Consider the following 10762-nt stretch of genomic DNA (forward strand, 5'->3'; position numbering starts at 1 on the left):
CTAACTTTATGACTTTGGGCAAATTACTGAATTTGTATCATTCATAAATTTACTAAAAATATCACTGATGCATTTAATGATAGAATTGGAAGAAACTTCAAATTTTATCTGTTCCAAATATATTCTATGGGTCTATGGGATTACTGGTTTATTTGGACCACAGACCCATTACCAATATTTTAATGATAATAGTAATAATAGCTATGGAGTTTTGTAATATCCCCTAAAGCAAAGGTTGAACAGTTAAATTTTTTTTCCAATTAAAAGAAGTTTAAATGAAAATTTTCCATGTATTTGGCAAGGCATTTGCAGTTTATGTTTACTTTCTAGACTGCTGGGATCAGTTACTTATTCCTGTGCAGTCAGTTAAAATTGCAGATAGAGATCACACATTACCAAACACTTCTTTGTCAATATGAGAAGTTTGCCAGGGGAGGGATGTTTTAGAAATGAACCCAGTAGTGCCCACACCAGAGCATTCTAAGGATCATCAGAATTGTGAGGCATCTGCTAGGTTACACTGGCCATCTCTCTCCTAGACTGGGGTTGTTTCTAGTCCTTTGCACTAAGAGCAATGACCTCAAAAACTAATCTGCTTTTACCATACTAACACTTCGAGGCACATTTTGGAAAGGGGGAGAGGTGGTGAGCATTATAAAGCTCTACTTCTGATCCTAGCATTGTCACTAATAGTGTGACTTTTAGTTGCTTTTCTGGATCCAATTCTCCTTACCTGAAAAGGCGAGAGGTTGACTAAAAGAACCTCTAAAGTTCCTTTTTTCCCCCCATAAATTTTTGTCCTAAGGATAAACTCTCAGTTCAACTGGTCTCGTGTGTGTGTGTGTGTGTGTGTGTGTGTGTGTGTGTGTGTTTTCTGGGTTTTCCTTCCTTCTATAACCATTCATTGAGTGCCTCCACTCCTCGAGAGCAGGGCCTGGGTTTCATTCATCTCTCCCTCAGTACCTATCACAGTGCTTTCAAGTAGGGTTAAAGTTGGTTACTATACACGAATTTATCTATAAAGATGTTCACAGTTCCAATGGGAAGGTACTAGGCAACATCAATTAATCACGGAATTAAAAACTGGTTTTCAACTTCCTGCCACTTATGTAATACAATAGCACAGAACCGAACTAACGTTACCAGTTCAGTTCATAGCTACGAGTGCTTTTAATATACTAGTGCTTTCATGTATCACCTCAAGTAATACACACAACAGTCCTAGGTTGCAGGCACGGGTTCTACGTTTCGCACAGGTGTTAAGTAACTTGCCCAGGTAACTAACACCGTTAGAAGTGAATCAGGTAGCACTTAATCGCAGACAGTGCAACCGAAGATCCCGGCTCCCCGGGTAGGAAAATAAGAAAGCACACACACAAGAATAATCTTCGAATTTCTCGCAGAGGTCTGGCTACTCTGTGGAAGACTGATGAATTCACGCAGGGGAAAGTGTCTAAGTCGCTGCAGAAGGCAGGCCATATAAGCTGCCAAACAAGTGCGGGTCGCGGGAGGCAGGGGAGAAAGAAGAAAAAAAGGAAGACGGAAAAAAAGAAAAGATGAAAAAGTACTTCTCCGGGTTGGATCACACAGGCAGAGGTTAGGCAAGCAGGAAAACAGAAATCTATAAGTAAGATCTGGCAAGCGCCGGGATCGCGCAAGAACCGGGGAACAGGTCGGAAGTGACGCTTTCTAGCGGAATTGGGTGCCTAGCTAGACAGCGGGCCGGGGCGGAAGTTCTGCCGGACGTGACGTATCGGAAGTTACTCCTGGAGGAGGCACCTGGTTGCAGAAGGCGACGTAATGGGTGGGGCGGGGCGTCTATGGTGTATGGGAGCTTTGGATCCCCTGCAGGTAACCTTCGGGCGGGAACTGAACCCGGGCGGAGGTGGGAGTTGGGGTCGATTCTTGGGTCGCTCCTGACCCTGGGCTTGGGCAGAGAGTTCTCACATTAGGTAGTGATTGCAGGAAGGCTCCTTGAAGAGACTCCCTGAATGGATAGGAATACAGAAAACTCTTTGGAACAGGATCGTGGAGTCGAGGTCTTTGACGGTCTTCTACTCTTCTAGGAATCGGTGGGTCCTGACCTAAGGTCGTGGTGGAGAGATGGAGTCTGGGCACTGAGATGAGCTAACGTAGGGCTCACTTATCACCTACCCCGACCCGTTATGGAAGTAGGGGATAAGGACTTCTTTTCGTCTCTGAATTCGTAGGACAGTGCCTTGCCAGTTGTAGGTGTCTATAGACGCTATCAGAGAAATAAATTAATTACTGGACTAAAGAACCCGATTCTGGTTTAGCGGGACAACTTCTACCATACCTCAGTATCCCTACCTCTGAATGTAGACATGATTCCAGTTTTCTTACTAACCGGGAATTTGTGAGTATGCTGGTGTAAGGGACATACAGGACATTGTTATTTTGTTTTGTTAGAATTAGGGAAATTTACACATGTGCATTAATACTTTTCTCCGAGTGGAGAGGATAAGGCAACTGTTTAGCTTCCTTCGGGTTTCTTTACTTTTCTGGGAAGGACTTTTCAGAAATTGATCCCAGGGAGGTCATAAAATGATAAGCTACAGTTGGATCACTGAACTGCTAATGGGTATCTTAAGTGCTTTCTTTTCATCGATATAAGCTAATTTCCTTTTTGTTAATATTTTCTGAAGTTGGGGTACTAGATGTAAATGAGAATGATTTTTATAACTAAAATGGAAATAGGAACTTATAAAAATCCAAAGGTTTCACCAGGTGTATACACATAAGAAACAGTTGTAGGAGGCCCCAGAAGAATGAATCCCTGAAGATTATTTTCCTTGTAAAAAGTGCCTTCAGTGTCATGAAGAGAAGCATGTACCTGAAAATCAAGTACTGTAACCAGATTTTTGTTGTTGTTAAATAGAATAAAATGCAGATGACACACAGGCTAGATGATGAGATCTGGGCATGAATCACTATCTAGCTGCAGTCCCAGTGAGGTGTTTGTGTGTATGGGATAGCTAGTGAAATGTAGCTCTTGAGAAGTTCCAGAATCCTATAATTAGATTGGTGAGAATTGTGTAGAAACCCAGAATTTATGCCATATTGTTGATTGTTTGTGTTGTATGTGTATGTAGTTTGCTTTTTTACTTTTTACAAAAAAAGAATTAGTTAGCATTTTTAGATTTGAAACCTAAGATGTTCTTAAAATAGGTTAAAAACCCCCAAAGTAGACATGTAACTACATAATTACTATAATTAAATTTTACAAGTTTTTCTATCTTTAAATCTTTTTCTGATTTCTCAAAGGGTTGGTATGGAAATCATCCCCATCTTTGAAGGCTGTTACTGTGGTGCCTTGTTTACAATACATATAAATGTGATGCATAGCAGTGTTTTGAGATCCTCTAGGTTAAGTTAATATTGTCTTAGTCTAATTTTGCCACCTCAATTTGCTGTTCAATGTTATGTCCACTAAACTTTCCACATCTGGGTGTTTATTATTCATGATGGATTGGCATCCAAGTAGTAACTTAGGTATGTGCATTGACATTCTTGAGGTTTTCAGTTTTTACAGAGCACTGATATCTATGGACTCTAACATGGACTTCATTTAAAGAAACCCACGGACTATTAATGGACAAAAACATGAATCAATTTGTATTGTGGCATTCAAATCCTAGCACTTTGGGAGAGGTAAGTTATTGACTGTGATATATGTTAGGTGAGATAGTAGAGTAGCCCTGGATGGGCCAAGGAAATTTCAGGATTGTAATTAAAATATATAGACCTGAATACCTATGTTTTTTAGTCAGCACCTTCCCAAGAGAGGTTTGTTTTGTATGTATGAGGCAATTACTACATCTTTGTCAAGGTGATCAGAAATTAAAGAGATTGACCAACTATGTTGTATCTGGAAGATTATTTTTCTGCTTTCTTTTATGGGGGAAGTGGGATCTCCTTTCAACACTTTAGAGCCTGGTAGAAATAAATAAATTTGCAGGCACCCTGTATAAATTAAGCCTCAGTCATTTAAATCATGTTGCTTCCAAGTTCAGCTATCTAGCAGTATATGTCTCAAATCTGCTGATCAGTTGTGTCTTAAGTTTAAGTAACAGGTCCAAAAAATGTCTTTTTTTTTTGTTGTTGTTGTTTATCTTGCTTTATTTATGCTATTTTCTTTTCATTTGTTTCTCCTTTGTCTTTTTCTCTTTCATGATTCATTCTCCCAGCCTTTAAAGCTTCACCTTTTTCTACTTTATGTCCTATAATTCATTAATTTGTTTATTTTCAAAACCTTAAATTCTAACTTTGTGTGATAATAATTGGCACCTTAATCAGTAAGCATTTAACTTGTAGTTTTTCTGGCCTCCTTTGTAGGTATTCTGGCTTCTTGTTTAGAATTTGTCATTCTAATAGCAGGTATTACTTCTCTTAGGGATTCATGTTCATGTGTATTTGTACTTGGACATAAAAATTCCAAAGATATTAATCACCATATTGTTTGAAATTAAAAAGCAAAATAAAACTAGAAATAATATAGACATGCTTCAACAGATGTTTTGTTAAATAAATGCTTTCACATAGTATTGTAATTTACAGCTATTAGGAAGAATGAAGTGGATCCAGATATGCAGATATGGAAAATTCTAAGACACATTGTTAAGTGAGAAAAAAAAAATATATATATATATAGGCTGGGTGGGGCTGAGGCAGGAGGATTACAAATTTGAGACCATCCTCAGCAATTTAGTGAGACCCTCAGCAACTTAGCAAGATCTTGTCTGAAAATATAAAGGAATGAGGATGTAGCTAAGTAGCAAAGAGGCCTGGGCTCAATCCCTAGTACCATAAATAAATAAATAAATAAATAAATAAATAAATAAATTATAAATAAAAGGAAGCTGTATGTTTAGTATGTTTCTATTTGTGTTTTATTTTTATTTTGAGACAGGGTAATGGTAAGGCTGAGGATGGCCTCAAACTTTTGATCCTCCTGCCTTAACCTCTCCAGTCACTAGGATTACATGCATGTTCTGCCACCCCACTTGACTTTCATTTGTGTTTTAAAGAAGCATTTATTTTAAGCCAGGCATGTAATTCTAACTTCTTGGGAGGCTGAGGCAGGAAGATCCTAAGTTTGATGCAGCCTGGGCAACTTAGCAAGACTCTGTCAAACGAAAAAAAAAAGCATATAGAAAATCTCTTGAAATATATATAAGGAGTTATAAATAGAATTCCTGGAGAAATGAGATGAGTAGTCTAGAATAGGAAGAAGACTAACATTTTTTTAATGTATGCTTTTTTTCTGGTGGATTAAATTCTTTACTCTGAGCATGTTCTTATTTTAATGAGATTCAGAAACAAGCAGCAAGGCCTTGGGATAATTTAATAAATGTGAGAGCCTATTACTATTCTTTATGACTTTCTGTTCTTATAATTATTTGCACTATTTAAAAGGAAAAGGATTATATGGTACATTAAGGTTTTTTAGAGCTGCAAGGAAGATTTGGTGATATTATAATAGGTTTTAAACCTTGACATTAGAGTTTACTATTAATGAAAACTTACAGAATACTGAGTACTTAGTTGCTGCTGAATTCAATATTCCTGTACAGTATATAGCATGTCGCTAACCTGATCAAGTGATGTGGTAGTTGTTTGCAAGCTACCTTTGTATTGCTTTGGCATGGTTCTTCTGAGCTTCTCGGTTTTGGAGTGGACTTTGTTTTATTTGAATTGCTCTTTACATACTCTCTCTCTATTTTTTTTTTTTAAACTGGGGAAGAGGCTAGGGATTAAACACAGGGCCTTGCACATGCTAGGTGGGTGCTCTACTACTAAGCTATATCCCCAGCCCCTGGATTCCCAATTGTTTAAACAAGTCTTACAGTTATTAGTTCACTTTGTTCTTGATGCTTAGAAATGGTAAGGGATTCCAAAAAAATGGATTGTTCTCAGTTAGTAAAACCAGAAAGACAATTTGGATATACATGCATAATCTCATTTGATTTTACTTTGATTTGGCTGATTATTTGCCCTGGACTCAGCAGAAATGTCTGGTGACTTTTATTCCTCTAGCCACCTTTCTTACACATCTTTATTGTGAGACATTTTGTAATAAGAGTAATGGGTGATAAAATGAACTATATAAAAATAAAAAATCTTCATTTCATTAGTAAAGGGATTTTATTCAAAAGTCAGTTGAAATGGGTTACATACCTACATGATACCACTGATTTTTTTAAATCTTGTTCAAATCATAATGAAGGTCACTAATCTAGGGACTGAGCCATGATGAACAGAATAGAACAGGTTATGATATGTCAGGTATTTATTTATATTTGTGGATCTGGAGATAAAACCCAGAGCCTTGTTTATGTTAAGCAATTACTCTGCCACTGAGCTATATCTCCATCCCTGGCTATTATATTATTTGTTTTTTAAAATACCTTCATTTTATTTATTTATTTTTATGTGGTACTGAGGATCAAACCCAGTGCTCTACCACTGAACTACAACCCAGACCATATATATATATATATATATATATATATATATTTTTTTTTTTTTTTAAATGGGGTTTTACTTTATTCCCCAGGCTGGTCTTAAAGACCTGGGCTCAAGCAATTCTCCTGTCTTAGCCTACTGAGGAGATGGGACTACAGGTGTGCATATTTCATACCATACTTTCAAGAAATGTGGGTATAGTCATCTCTGTTAAATGATGCTTTGTTTCTGAAAATCCTTGGAACTAATCACTGTGGTCACAAAGGAAAAAAAATCACTGATGATAGATTGTGGTGAAGGTGACATAGAAAAGAAAGAGATGAACACATAACTTACATGTGGAGAACATAAAATTGAGGAAGATGCCTGTATGTGTGTATATGCATACACTTTGATATATGATAATTATATTACATGTTTAATATATATAAAACTTTATGGAAAACCAGAAATTCTAGATTGAAAGTTAATGCAACAAGAAAAAAAGTCAGTATTTTGAGGCCTCAGATCTGGGCCTGTGGTGAGCTAATTCATAATCTTGAGAGTAGTTTAAAGTATTTTGAAAGTTTTAAGGTCATGCACCAGGTCCAAGTAATAGGAAGGCAGACAAAAGCCTGAGGGTAAGAAAATGAAAATATAAGATAAGGTATAAGGTAACTTTAAGATTCTGTTTCGTGGTAACTGTTTTGAGAGGGAAAAAAATTCAAAAATTATTGCCTTTCAATTTGATTTAAACTACGTCTATAAGCCTTTCCTAGCATTCAGTTGTGTAGAGCCAAGATTAAACACCTTGAACCACAGAACATTAATATACACAAACTGATTTCATTACTAAAATTGCCCTGATGAATAAAAGAACTTTTAAAATTAATTTTGTGATTATATAAAGGGACAGTTGTGATAATCTACATCAAGGGGACTGGAACTGTTTTTTCAGAAAATAGAAGACTTTGGAAAAGTGGGGAAACTTCATAGGAAGTATATTTGTTCTGTTATTTGAGTCCAAAATTAGTCCTGGAGAAGATATAGAAGTGGTCAGGAGTGGAACAGATTGTGTGGAGAGAGAGGGAACTCTAGGTCCTTAGAGTTGCTTAAACAGAGTTTGACCATCAGGAATGTTATAAGGGGTGAGGATTCTCATTGTATGGGACAATGTACTAGATTATTTTGATGGTCCCTTTCAAATCCTGAAGTTTCTTTTATAGTGCAATAAACTGATTTATTATAGATAAGTTTATATTCTGTTACCCTATTATTACTTAAGTAACTACCTGAATTTCTTAATTTTTCTGTGCCTTGGTTTCTTCATTTATTATCCCCATATTCACAACTGTCTAATTCTTGCAATTGTGAAGATTAAATGAATTAATCTCTACAAAGTATATATAGCCGATTATAGACTCAGCAAATATTAGCTGCTATTATTTTTATTAACATTTTTTAAAAGCTTAAATGTTTCTTGGGGAAAAGGCAAGTTTATAGGAGCATATTTTTAAAAAAGGTTACAGTGAACAAAAAGTTAAGATAATGAAATTAAAAATCCTCTCTAAAAAGAGTAAAGTGGGGGTGTGGATTGAACAGATGCTGGCATTCCTCTCAGGGCATAGGCTGTGTAATTATTTCCTGAGCTAGAATTTCAGATCGCTATAACTGTTCTTTGATTACATTGTACTCATGTTTACAATATTTTTGCTGTTTTTCATTTGAACCTTGCAAAGTGGTCAGAATTTTTCCATTTGAAGATTTGTTACTTTTATTCATCATTCAAAAAAAAAATTTTCCAACCATAATATTCCTACTTCAACTTCTTTCTCTATTCCACAAAATCAACTTCATTTTATACTGTCTCTTCCAACAAGCATTTTGGCTGTGCTTTCAGAGATCAAAAGCTCTAAGACAGTCTGATACTTTGGATAATGATCAAAGAGATTCAAGAAATTATTAAATCATTTTTATCTGACTACTGCCTCTACATGAGTCTGTAAGAATTTCAAATTCTGTTGCAATTTGTAGTGAAGAACATTAATCAAAGAGATAAGTCAATGAATATATTTTGTATACTATGGCTTTTTAAAATAGTTTTTTTTCATTCTTTCAGCATTGTATCTAGTGATCTGATTAATTATTGACCAAAGAACTTTTTAATTTCCCTTTTTAAAAATAATCATTAGACTTGCTAGTAGAATTTGTGTGTGTGTGTATGTTTTGTTTTCAAGCATCAAGTACCAAGTTTTTGAAGACCATGACCCACCATACCATCATTATGCATTCAAGAGTTGAGTATGAATAACCACATCAAGATTTAGATCCTCTTCAAAAGCTTCAAGTGTCACCTGCATTAAAGCTCTCCATTGAACCCTCTCACAAAAATAAAAGCTGAAAGAGACCCAACTCCATTAATATACTTTAAAAAATATCCCTTTCTCTGACTTCAGTTTCCTTGACCATTAGGGTCAACATATTGCTTATGTTCCTTTAGACAAGAGCCAACAAAATGGTGCATTCCAAAAAATATGTTCTATGGCCGTAAGTTTTTCTTGATAGGACAGAATAAACTTGGCATAATAAGTTTGGAATTAGGTCTTTTATTGTAGCCTACAAAAAGTTGGATCAAGAATGTGAAAATGAGAATTAAATGTTAAAAATATTTGAGGTTAGTAGAGCATATGCTTTGAATGAGTAAGGCCTGGATTCAATCCCCAGCATCAAAAACGAAAACAAAAAACCTCCCATATATTTATGAGGTTAGATTACACTCTATGTGTTCTAGAGAAAAGAGCCCCCAACCTGAAATTTGATGGTTTTTATTCTGTCTCTGCCTTCACCTCTTACTCTAGCTATATGATAATTGGGAAAGTCATTTAACTGACATTATCTTCATTATCTGTAAAGGAACCTGGTATTTTCCCTGCCTACCTCACAGGGTTGTTGTGAGGTTCAAATGAAATAATATACATAAAAAAGACAATAAAATGTGCAATACAGATGTAGGGACATGTGTTACATGATTGCAAATCATTCTTTCTGCTCTTTGGCCTGGGAAGGTAGGTGATTTAAACACAAATTGAAAGCATGTATTATGTCCAAGCTGGATATGTGGAAATAAGGCTACATTAAAGTTTTTTCTCCCTCTGAATACTTAGAATACTCTTATGGGCTAATTCTAAAAAGAAGAAGACTACAAATTTCCCTCAAATTATAAATTGGCATTGATAATGTTCTAAGTAATTAAGGGTTGTAATATATTAGCAATTTACAATGTCCATTTACTAAATTGTGACCAGCATTTTTTTAAAATGAAGAACATAGAGTATAATATTTCACAATGCCTCCCACATAGGAAGAGTAAATATTGTTTTAGTTATATGTATGTTTGAATGTGTGTATAGTTGGTTATTAAATAAAATGATATTTTTTCTTGTGAGTTGCAATTGCAGTTCTTCAGTTCTCAAAGAATAATTGTAGTACTAATGCCTTTCTTCCTGTTTGAATTCTCAGAATATTCAGCATCTCTTTTTAAATTTCTTTTTAATATTTATTTTTTTAAGTGTAGATGGACACAACACAATGCCTTTATTTTTATGTGGTGCTGAGGATCGAATCCTGGTCCCGCCTGTGCTAGGCGAGCACTCTACTGCTGAGCCACAATCCCAGCCCCAGCATCTCTTTTCACAACATACTGCTATTTGTGATGAATGAATTGATAGTATCAATTTAACATTTAGTTTAACTGAAATACTTTTTAACTTCATAGTAAAGATAAATCTCACAGGCTTTGATACTATTTATACTGATACCCAGACTGTTAGAGCATTTATGTGGTTAGTTCAACCTCTACTAGTGGAAAGATTGTGTTAAATTTGTTTAAAAAACTTTCATCTTTCTGGTCTCATGGTAAATAAACTCCCAGTTTTGTTTAGCATTGTTTGAGGACTAACTGTAGAGAGACTATAGAGGATTCAGTTAGCATGACTGGGAATTTGATGGTCTTTAAAAGAGAAAATGCAGGTTTTTTCTTTCTCTGAGTTACTGAGTTTATCTTTAGATTAATTATTTAAGATCAGTAAATCTCTGGTGTTAACTTATTCAGTCATTTCCTTTAAGTTTTTAATATGTTTTTAGATATGTTTATATCTATCTTCCTTAGTGATTCCTATCACCTTAGGAATAGGTGACTTTTGCAGTACTACTCAACAATAGGAAATGGCTTCTTCCTCTAAGGGTTGTACTTTCCAATTCATTGATGAGGCAGAATTCTTTATTTCTTTACTGAAGT

At 35.4% G+C, this 10762-nt stretch overlaps 1 long non-coding RNA gene across 1 annotated transcript; it reads left to right on the forward strand.

The window, feature by feature from the left end:
- Positions 1 to 1769: 1769 nt before the first annotated feature.
- LOC143408572 (uncharacterized) lies at positions 1770 to 9826 on the forward strand. The gene is made up of 3 exons (XR_013092500.2): positions 1770 to 1851; positions 3545 to 3672; positions 8703 to 9826. It is a non-coding gene; the product is annotated as an uncharacterized LOC143408572 (long non-coding RNA).
- Positions 9827 to 10762: the final 936 nt, after the last annotated feature.

This window comes from Callospermophilus lateralis, chromosome 10, assembly GCF_048772815.1.
Source record: "Callospermophilus lateralis isolate mCalLat2 chromosome 10, mCalLat2.hap1, whole genome shotgun sequence".
NCBI lineage: Eukaryota > Metazoa > Chordata > Mammalia > Rodentia > Sciuridae > Callospermophilus > Callospermophilus lateralis.